Source organism: Paramormyrops kingsleyae, chromosome 1, assembly GCF_048594095.1.
Source record: "Paramormyrops kingsleyae isolate MSU_618 chromosome 1, PKINGS_0.4, whole genome shotgun sequence".
Taxonomy (NCBI): domain Eukaryota; kingdom Metazoa; phylum Chordata; class Actinopteri; order Osteoglossiformes; family Mormyridae; genus Paramormyrops; species Paramormyrops kingsleyae.
In genome coordinates, this window is record NC_132797.1 from 64,277,875 (window position 1) to 64,288,354 (window position 10,480).

Sequence of the window (10,480 nt, forward strand, 5' to 3'; positions counted from 1 at the left end):
TTTCCTGAACAAAAAGTGCAAATCAAAAAGTAGAATCAGTCTCCTAATCACACAAACACACCTCAAAAAATGTTTCCAGTGATTCTTGAAAGAGCAAATAATGAAGGATATTTAATAACTGGTCATAACTTTAATAACTGGTCAATACTCTAAACTCCTGCTACAAAATCTGTGCTTATTTAGGATACCTACAATACACAAAATATCAGGATAATACAATGATTATTTTACATATCTTACTGTTAAAATCACACAGTTTAGGTAATAGCTGAATTCAAGAAAACGCACAGCAGTTCACGCAGAAGCATCGTTTATTGCTTTTACACGGATTTGCAGATTCTCATGTCTTCGTGTTACCTGGACAAATCGCTGCATCCAGGTGCAATAAAGCAGAGCACCTGTTTTCAGCCGCATCTCTGATTCCCCATAAAACGGCCTTGCCGAGAGGTGGTATTTATGAACAGCTGGTGCACACATGCACATATTCCTTACAATATACACATTTTTTAAAATGCAGATCAAGGCGGAGATGTCTTTCATCAAGTGACTTTTATAAATTGTCACACTCCGGGGGGAGGCAAGTGTTGGATGATCCTTCTTAAACTCCCATTTTTCCTCATCTGTTGCTCAGGTTGCGGACACAGCAAAGCCTCTGTCATCTCCCATCTTTCAAACACATGCATCGTGAAGCCGTTGGACTTTCAGATTTAAAGGTAAAAACAATTTTTTTAAAAAGGCTGCGGAAAAAGGTGACTCTGAAAAAGGAAAAAAAAAATAGGGGACCACACAAAGCCCACGTGTAGCCCCTGCTTACAGAGATTCTCTGGGGGGCTCTTAACAACACAGTGAGGTAATCGGGAACATCTGTCCTGCACTTTGAATGAAACTGAGGCTCTTTAAAGAGGCACCATAAAAAATGTCCAGAACTCTGGCCCGTACCATGGTATTTGTATTTATAGATCAAGGAGGATTATTATAAAGTTTAGCGTTGTGCCATTGGCCTACTATTGAGCCTACGTCTCTAGTATTACATTAAATCAGTCACAACTGCTGTATATGGTAAACACAGGCTTGTTTTCCTATGCTCATCTAGTCCATGACATTAGCATGTAAATATTATGATGCCGACGTTCATCAAAGAACAACAAGCTTTCTCCAAAAACTGATGGGCAGACATGAATCTACAGCCTGGGAAAATAAAAAAATGTGCACTGTACCACTGAAAAACATGCAGAACCGGGAGACTGAAGCCAGAGATCATCTATCCTCTATGCTGCCAAAGAGACCAAGCTGGTGGGGAGGTATGAAACAGGGTAAGTCACAGCACCCCGGGGGACCATGATGGTTCTGAAAGCGGCACTGTCATGGACCTGATTCCAGGCCCATCTCTGCATGTACAGTGTTTGTAAGTCCCACCTTGCTTAGGTCTCCTCCCACATTGCAACAAGGCCTGTGGTTCAGGTTCTTGGAGCCAATACTGTAGCCTTAGCACAACCTGTTCGTAATACTTGGCAAAGTCCTCTGTGGATCTGATTAAGGCAAAGAGCATGCCTAGTGGGTTACAGCATATGAGAAGCAACAGACTCAGCTGAAGAGGTTTTTTTCTGTCTCTTTCTGACTGTCTTCTTACCTATTTCACTGATGGGCCCAAATTGCTACTTTCTCGAAGATATACATTACAAAAAAGTGATGTAAAATGTGAATGAATGGTGCAACAGGAGCTTCAATTATGTAAAATGAATAAACAAAAAACCTACAGCTAATCAGTCTAATTTGCCCATGAAATCACTTAGTTGTGAACCAACAAGCTCCTCTAAAATTTAAAACTTTAACCACTGTAATAATAAGCCAGTCAGGCCCATCAGTTAATATTTTTCAGGGAATGAGGGATCGGTGCGAGATAAGAAAGGGGGAATAACCACAGTGGTTAAGCTAGAGCTGGGTGCCGGTGCCACTGACCTTGTCTGTTCTTGCTGTTCCGCCAGAGGGTGTCGTTTTATTAGCTGTGGGGCTGAGGGTTGCTGGGTCGGACCGAGTCCTCCCTGGGTTCCAGTGAATGTGGACGAAAGCCAGGCTTTAGTGGAGCTGTGAGCCCTGAGGGGGTTTACCTGGGGGGAAGTGGATACAGGGCCATCATGAGGAAATGAGAAGTCCTACAAACTGATATCAGGCCTCTGAGCTGGGCGCCATGATGGCTTGGTTGGGGCACTGATGCTGCTTCACACTAACCAAAGGGTTTTATTTAAAGCTCTGTTCTGTGTGCGTGTATAGAGTTTTCATGGGTATGTTGTTTAGGCACAATGCCAGTGATTGTTTCAACTCAAACATTAAACAAAACCAATGTCCTTTTGTCTATATGCTGGGGCCATATATTTCCATCTATATCCAGACCAGGATGGTGTTCTCACAATGGTAAAAAGTCAAGACAGAGTACATCGTTCAAATAGGCAAAGAGAAGCAGCCTTTATTTATTGCTTATTTTTGTCCTTGACTTCCATATAATTGAGGTTTCTTAATTCTTTTGAAAGGATGACACAGTTCTCATTCACACCTGGATTTTTATATAATCATTTCTCGTGGGAAGAGGGGTCCCTACATTTCTTTTATATACAACCGACATCAGCCGTATATTCTACATTTTGTCTCGGATTTCCACAAAAGGCTCCTGGCGAGACAATTGAGCGAGGGACCCTGGGAGCAGGAGTCAGAGAGAGCGGATGATTTGTTTCTCAGATCCACGTGGCGTAGCGTCCATTTCAAGATGAGGAGAGAAGCACGCTGGGCAGCGGAAGCCTAGTTTAAAGGGAAAAGGAAACAGGTAATAATTTTAAATGGTCACTGCAGGAATAGAGTAATGATCTGAGCAGACCTGATGCTCTAAGGGTTCCTAAAAGCCATTGGTACCCCCCCCCCCGGCTCCTCAGCCCCCACCCGAAGCATCTCACCCCTGAGAGGGTCGAGGCTGTCAGAGCCTGCGTTTCGCAGCCAGCCTGAGGTGATGACACGTGTGGGTCAGCCAGAGAGTCCCCCCCCCCCATCCTAGACGTGGCACTAGAACAACATAGTCCGGTGCAGACTCTGCACACCAGGGTAGGGGCGGGGGGGTATAGCCTTTCAAATGAAATTTTATAGCGCACAGCTCTATCATTCTCTTTCCCCATAAAAAAGCGTGATAGATAACCGGAGATCCTGGCAGTGTGTTGCAGAGAGCAGGAGGCATTTGCAGCAGCTTCCTCAGTTTCATGTTCAGTTGTGGAGAGAAAAAGCGAAGAAGTCTTCATGCATGGTGCGTATGTACATCCAGGAGCCATTATTGGGACTGAACACCTAGCAGAAAATGAGCTCCGGGATACACAGAGGCACCTTCTGACATGGCCTGAAGGACTGAGGCAGGGGTTTTGTCTGAGCATCAAGTAACATGGCGATTAAATACATACCATGGCATAAATACATACTATACCAGGATGGTTCCTGCTGTTATACCCTTAAGAAAGTCACGTACGCTAAATTACGCAGAATAATACCAGGCTGCCTAGAAGTATCAGCTGAAGCCTTAAATGTCAACGTCTCATACACCTGTCAATCAATATATCTGAGACAATGTATCCCGCTAATGGCAGTTTAATGATACTTGATGAAGATGATGATGAGGTCTTCCCAGCAGAACCGACTAATCTAATTTTCCTTGGAACTTCTCAACGCCTTGCTGAAACAGTAGATCATTGGTGTGAAAAGACAAAGGCCGCCGTTGTGGGTTTAAGGTAACCTTAGCTGTCACCACCTGCTTGACGTTGCTGTGAGTTAATCCTGGGATATATTCGAGTACCAGAGCGTGGTAAAGGCGAGCGCCTCTTCATTTCAGCTCCCAAGTTAGACATCCATTCTCAAGAAACCCATTTTCTTGCGGGGTGACCTCAAAACCATCCACCTGAAATATCTCAAGACCTCATTTAACTCTGACGACATGATATGACTCAGAATTCGACACTATTGTACCATCCATCGTTAGCATAGTTCTAGAATCTTTAAACATCTTATAAGCTACTAATCATACCCTTATCCTGTCTCATTCATTCAAAGTCTGTTAAGAGGCTGAAAGCTACACCCACGGCATCAAATACTTTAAGTTACTCCAAATGATCCAGTCCTCAACAGGGAGAGCAATTCATCACCTCAAAGAATTCAGCAATGACAACTCTCTCCCCACGGAGAAATAAACTTGGAGATTCACTCAACAAGGCGACCCCCCCCCCCATCGTGTTCCATACGTGTACAGTAATGCCCCCCCACCGTCTCAGTAAGGCTGGAATGGCTACTCTGCACCAATAGTTAACATTTCTGACGCTACATTGGAATAGATACAGGGATGGAAAATAACCAGCAAACGTAATTTTTGCAGAGAAAAGGTTTGATTTACATCACAGTGCCCTAAATTCCTTTGCATGAACCCAGTATGAAAGTGAGATCTTGCAGAATCTGCAATTAATGTATTCTCAGTAGTAATATTTGCAGCAAAGAAAAGCCCAGAATTCACTTTCAGGAAAAAATGACAAACAATGATCAATTTTAGGCCACTAGTCTTACGTCACAAGAATTTTCCCCACAGGAAGTTTCACTGCCAGTCACTTCCTGTTACTCAGATGGAGGTGTGGCTCTGGGATCCATAATGCTCTTCACACTATGAAAGGAAAAACGCTGGTATTTTTCGAGAAATATCAGTGTTTTTACTTGAAGGAATTTTAATGTTAAGTAGAAACCCACGACGAAACAGTCAGGCTAGGGTTATAAACATTTTTATACATATTCAATATTAGATATGACTTGCCAACCACTAGCTATAGGAACCTTGGCAAAGCAAAAGCACGACCACAGTAAAACAGTGATGAACCAGGACAAAGAGCACTCAGCCACTGAGGTGCCACTTAGCCCTGGACTTTGAAAGCCATGCTATGCTACATTATTGGCTGAAGTTTTTTCCATGAATGTGACATATATATACTTGTGAGGGATGATTAAAACAGGGAGACAACGGAGCTCCCCACTGCTCCCTGCGGGCGCCTCGTAACTCCTCTTCTTCTTGCCGCACTGCCCGGTCGTAAAGCCAGCATAATATCTTTAGCATGCTGCTGGGGGCAAGCATAGCTGCCACTCAAGGTCACATGCTGTTAAAGTGTCAGCACAGCGAGGCCCGTCATGCGGAGCCGGCCGGCACACATCTGCTGGCTAAATACTAAAATGGAAAACTTGTTTTCAGTATGAAGTCCAAGCAGAGACTCAGGAATTGTGTTCTTCTTGCATTGGAGAAGGCCGACTACAAAACAAAAGATGCTTCATAAAAAAAAAAAAGGAAAAAAAGACTTTCTGGGTGAGATTCAGTGGAAGAGCAAGCAGATGAAGCCCTTATTCTTCATCTCTTGGAAACTTTTTGTTCCAAACACCGAAAACTAAGGCAAAGTCCATTTTGCAAAAAATTGCAAGTTTCCTTGCAACAAGGAGATACATATCACAGGGTTTTTTAAAAAAAGAAACGTGTCTTTCATCTGACCACAATCCAAGTAGAACTCATATTTCAGCCATCCAAAATAGAATGATTGAGTGGTTACTCTGATTCAAATTTCTGTACCAGCACGGGACATCCTTATGGAAGGGTCTATTCCGTACATACATCTAAAAATACCTCAATCCACCTGTTTTAAATGAATCAATTATCACATACTATTCAGCATGACAAGTCTATTCTGGGAAGCACAGGTCATAAGATTGCACACCTGTACGGGACACCAGTCTGTTGCAGAGCACTTGTACACATACGCACACACATATAGGGTAAACATATCCTTATGGGGACCGCTCATTCATTTCAATGGGAAAAATGCTAACGCTAACTATGACAACCTTAACCCCTACCCTGCCCTAACCATAACCATAAGTAACCAAACAAAATACAAGAGTTTTTGCATTTTTAGTTTGTTCATAGCAGTCACCAATTTTTATAAAATATAGTTTTCCCTTATGGGGACCAGGAAACCGGTCCCCATAAGGGAAAAAAACGGATATTTATCACATTATGGGGACATTATGTCCCCATAAGGATAGGTAAACCCGCTCGCACACACGCACACACACACACGCACAAACATCAACAGGTTGTTATATATTCTTTTATTCTTGAGACTTCCTGTTGTCTCCCACTTCACTTATTCTCAAAATTTGCCTCAGAATGAGAGAGTATGTCAGTAGCAAATGGTAACATTACAGTGCATATTCTCTCCCCGCCCCTCCAAAGCAAGCATTTCCATGTTAATGACACCTAGCAGGCTTTAATTAAAATGAGGACCCTGTCAGAGATCAAGGGGGGCACCTGGGCTGAGGGCAGATAGGGAGAAAAGCACTTTGGGAAGGGAAGGTAACTTGTCCTCAGTTTGGCTTACAGATTTTATGTTAACATTTTGTGAAGGGCAGGACCCCCACTCTCTGCTAATGGTCTCTACCTCCATTTAAATGCCAGAACGGAGGCTGGAGACCTGCAGCTTTTTAGAGCCTCCCAACATATAACAAAAGTCCAAGTTTCCTGGCATAGAAATTTATAAAGTCATGAAACCAGGACCTTCCAAAGCTCCCCCAAGTCCTTTCAGAAAAATGAAATTGTGAGAGGAGTGATTTACAGCAGCCCCCAGAGGGCTGTCATATGCTTTCTGGGGTCAGCCAGAACCTGGACATGGAAATGTATAGATGGGGAATTGACAACAGCGCTGGTCCTGAACTTTACAGTGGGAGGTTTTCCTGTGAAACTCTGCCTTGGGCTACCTCCGGTTTCTGCTCTGGACAGCAACAAGATCGACAGGGGATGGACTGGGTCGTGAAGGTTTCTGGGCCTCCTCATCCTGGCTCTTTGGACATTGCAGATCCCCCAATCATCAAAGGATCAACCAGCAGAGCTGACCCATGGTTTCTATAGCCAATGGAAGAAAGCTACTCAAAACTGGGGCTCACTCCTGAAACATTTTTTATGGCAACTCACTAAACAATCTTCCAAATTTCCACTCAGATTTTAACTCACCCTCCCCCCACCTCCCAGCCCATTATCGTCATGTCAGAGGGTGACCAGAAATGCTGTGGTCATGAATCATACAATGGCTTACCACAAAACTTCATTCTCTCAGGGACTGCGAGCACTCCAGCCTGAAGACCGCCTCTCCACAGCAAGGCTGAATAACTAATGCCAAAATAACTGGGATAAAGAACAGACGCCACACTCAAGACATTCCAAACATCTAGAAGTGACTGAAAAACTGACATCAAACGATAAGCATAGGATTTTTCCAATTAAAAAGCTGACAAATTACATTTAAAATGATTTGTTTGTCTCTGGTGATGTCTCCAAAAAAAAAAGTCGGATGAAACTACCTATTTGGCAAAATTACCTCAAAATGACTCCATGCAGGGATAGATAAAATCTCTGCACAAATAATGCTCCCTTGATCATTTCTTAATTTATGTCAGCTGTTTTCACAGAACCAAAAAGGAACAACCATAACAATTGAAATATTTAACACGTAATTATTTTTTTGTGGATGTCAACTTGTAAAAAGGTTATATCAAACTCCAGCTAATATTTAATATAGGATAACAAACAAATTTTGTACTGATAAGTATGTTTAACTAATGCCACTTCTCAAATGAATAAAAGCCTGTCTTGCTTCAGTGTGATTTTTTTCCTTGAAACTGCCTTCCATTAGCTGTACTGTGTAAAGTACTTATAAGGTTATAAAAAGCACCCAGTTGGCCTCTATTAGTACACAAGTGAAGAATAGTGTGTTTATTTAAAACTACAGCATTTTTTTTTTTAAGTAAAAATCATATTTTTCTCATTCCATATCTTTCTCACGCAGCAATTGGGCAACTTGACCCCTTTGAGCGAGGACACGCGTCTGGGACATTTTGTGTCAGGTCCTCCCATGGCTGTGAGGGGGAATGAAAATGAGGACTGGTAAGACACGTGCCAGAATGACCACAGGAAGCGCCCGGAACAGTGACGGACAGCCCATGTGCTTGAGCCTCACTCATCTGTAACTTGAGGTGAGGCTGGAGGTGGGGGCTGATGGGGAGGGCTACAGCTAGACTTGTGCAATGCACCTGCTCCATCTGATGGGGGGGGGGGGGGGGGTGAGAAAGGCAAGAACAGCTGGAAACAGGAACAAATCACGCAACAGCTAATAAAAGAGAGGCTAACGACCACTGCCCTGTCTTCCTGTGCCCCAGACAGCCAGCCGAGGTGCATGTTTTTCCAACACCCGCCGAACCCCCAAATTATTTCCTGTACCCAGGTGACGGGATGGGACCAGCTCACTGCCATATCGGCTGGAACCATAGAGGTTTATAATCAATTAGTCACAGCCCATATTAGTAGACACGCACCATATCACAGTAAGACAGCTCAATTTCATCTGGCATGCCCACCTTAGCCTAGGTCCCTTTCAGCTCGTATGGGATCTCCTGTAATCCAGACACTGTAGGTGTGTGAATATGTTAAAAGGTCTCGGTCTTTTTGATTTCTTTTTTAATTGCGATCGTATGCCCAAGCTTATGTTTTATTGTGTCACTCTAAGCCTGCATGTATGCATGCACATGTAAGCATGCGTGTTTTTTAGTGCCCATAATTCCTGTCTGTGTTATGACTGCTGGGAGAGCACACGTGTGTTTTATTGCGTGTACGTGTTCATGCCTTGGGTACGTTCCCGACACCCCTCACGTCGTCAACCCCCCCCCGTCGCGGTCCGTGGGCGTGCCTTTCTCCAGCCATTTCCCATGCACTGCCCCCACCTGCAGACCCCCGGCTCCCACCTGTGCGCGCTGCGACTGGAATGCCCAGAATTAGCAGTACGCCAAACAAGGCCCAAGGGACCCGTTGAGTTTAACGAACTGGACAAAATTATCTGCCTTATGCAGACACTGACATCAGGCAGCCATTAACAAGGCTCTGTTTCTGTTCAGCCGCGGTTTAAAAGAGAGTCTGACATCTAAAACGACTCCTTTCCACTATTTTCCACCTGAAAAACGGGCATTTCATTAAGTCCTTTAATGGCTGCTATCGGGAGTCTAACTCCACTGGCACTAACAAACAGGCTTGTTGTTTATATTCATTAAACTGTAAGTACCACATAATGTCCAAATCATCCAAATTAGTAAACACTGATCAAGGAAGAAAGACTAGTTCTATTTGTGTCTCGTACCAGATGTTGGCGACACTAAGTAAATATTGTAGGATTTACATCGCTTTTTAATTAAGTCTCCCTCCTTTACAGCAAGAAAACCAACGCTGCTACTTAAATACATTTTACGCTTCTTCAGGGAAACATCGGCTTCCTACTTTCTGATTCCGTGTGACGGGTCGTCAAGCTCTGGGGAACCGGCTGAGGAAAGCCAGCCGAACAGCAACTGCCACTATTAATCTCAGCGCCGAGTCGCTTGTCCAGAACACCGAGGTCAGTTAGAAAAATCCGCTTTTGAAAAGAGTACGGACCGTTTTACGCCCCCATGCGCCATCACTCATGTTTATATTAAATCGATGATATGTCTGAACTCCCTTACAGCCAGGTAGGGGGAGGGAACTGCTATACGCATAAACCAACCAGGAGAATGGCAAGAATTTCATCACAACTGCAAAAGAAAATGCAGCAGGAAACGACATCTAGCCTGGGTTTGGGTCGGAAAGAGGGCGACGGGGTTCCTCAGCCCTGGTGCGTCCGCGAGCGCATGCCGTGTCGAAAAGAAGAGACCTCTGCCCGCACTTCCGGCCTGTCCGCTAGGCGCATCCCGTGCCTGAGGTGGGAGGCTGGCGCTCGCACTTCCGCAGCACGCGTGGTTTACCTCGCGGGGTCCCCACGCCTCACTTCCTATAATCCTATGGGGTCCCGGAGAGCTCCGACCGGGAAGGCGAACTGAAAACTCTTACAAAACATATTCTACTTAAGTAAAAACTTCAATACGTAGACCTACTTACTGAACAACTGGAATGCTACATCTAACATCTAGGATTGATATATCACACAGTTAATAACGAACAAAATTAATGAAAACAAAATGAATCATTTTTAACGTTTTCTACCTCCCATAAATAAATTTGCGACTGTGTCAGCTGGTGTCCTTGTAGGTCACATCAGTCCACAGCCCCGAAGTACTCCTGAGACCTACATCATTCAATGTGTTTTAAAGGACAGGTAGGGAAATTAATTCATCTATTTATTTATTTATTTACAGTCCCTGACATCTTTTATGGAGTTTTTTTGGTAATGTTTGTGACCTCCCCCCCCCCTTCCATTTTATTGTCAATGTTTAATTGACATGTACATTTAATATAGAAATATGAAATATTTCTCTTATAACAATGCTTGCAGTATCTTTACAGTAGTATAAACTGCACTTTTGCTGTTTTCCGCACTGCTTCTGTGAAAAGTAGATATTCATCAGACCTGCCATT

The 10,480-nt window shown here is 43.8% G+C and overlaps 3 long non-coding RNA genes across 3 annotated transcripts; 1 reads left to right on the forward strand and 2 right to left on the reverse strand.

Annotated features, from left to right (window-relative positions):
• Positions 1-293: 293 nt before the first annotated feature.
• LOC111854193 (uncharacterized) lies at positions 294-2,108 on the reverse strand. The gene is made up of 2 exons (XR_002840624.2): positions 1,960-2,108; positions 294-1,529 (listed from the first exon to the last, which is right to left on the reverse strand). It is a non-coding gene; the product is annotated as an uncharacterized lncRNA (long non-coding RNA).
• A 4,039-nt stretch (positions 2,109-6,147) lies between these two features.
• LOC111855594 (uncharacterized) lies at positions 6,148-9,773 on the reverse strand. Its single transcript, XR_002840931.2, has 3 exons — positions 9,371-9,773; positions 7,143-7,231; positions 6,148-6,952 (listed from the first exon to the last, which is right to left on the reverse strand). It is a non-coding gene; the product is annotated as an uncharacterized lncRNA (long non-coding RNA).
• LOC140593331 (uncharacterized) lies at positions 9,386-10,220 on the forward strand. The gene is made up of 3 exons (XR_011993629.1): positions 9,386-9,485; positions 9,594-9,827; positions 10,139-10,220. It is a non-coding gene; the product is annotated as an uncharacterized lncRNA (long non-coding RNA).
• The last annotated feature ends 260 nt before the right edge of the window (positions 10,221-10,480 follow it).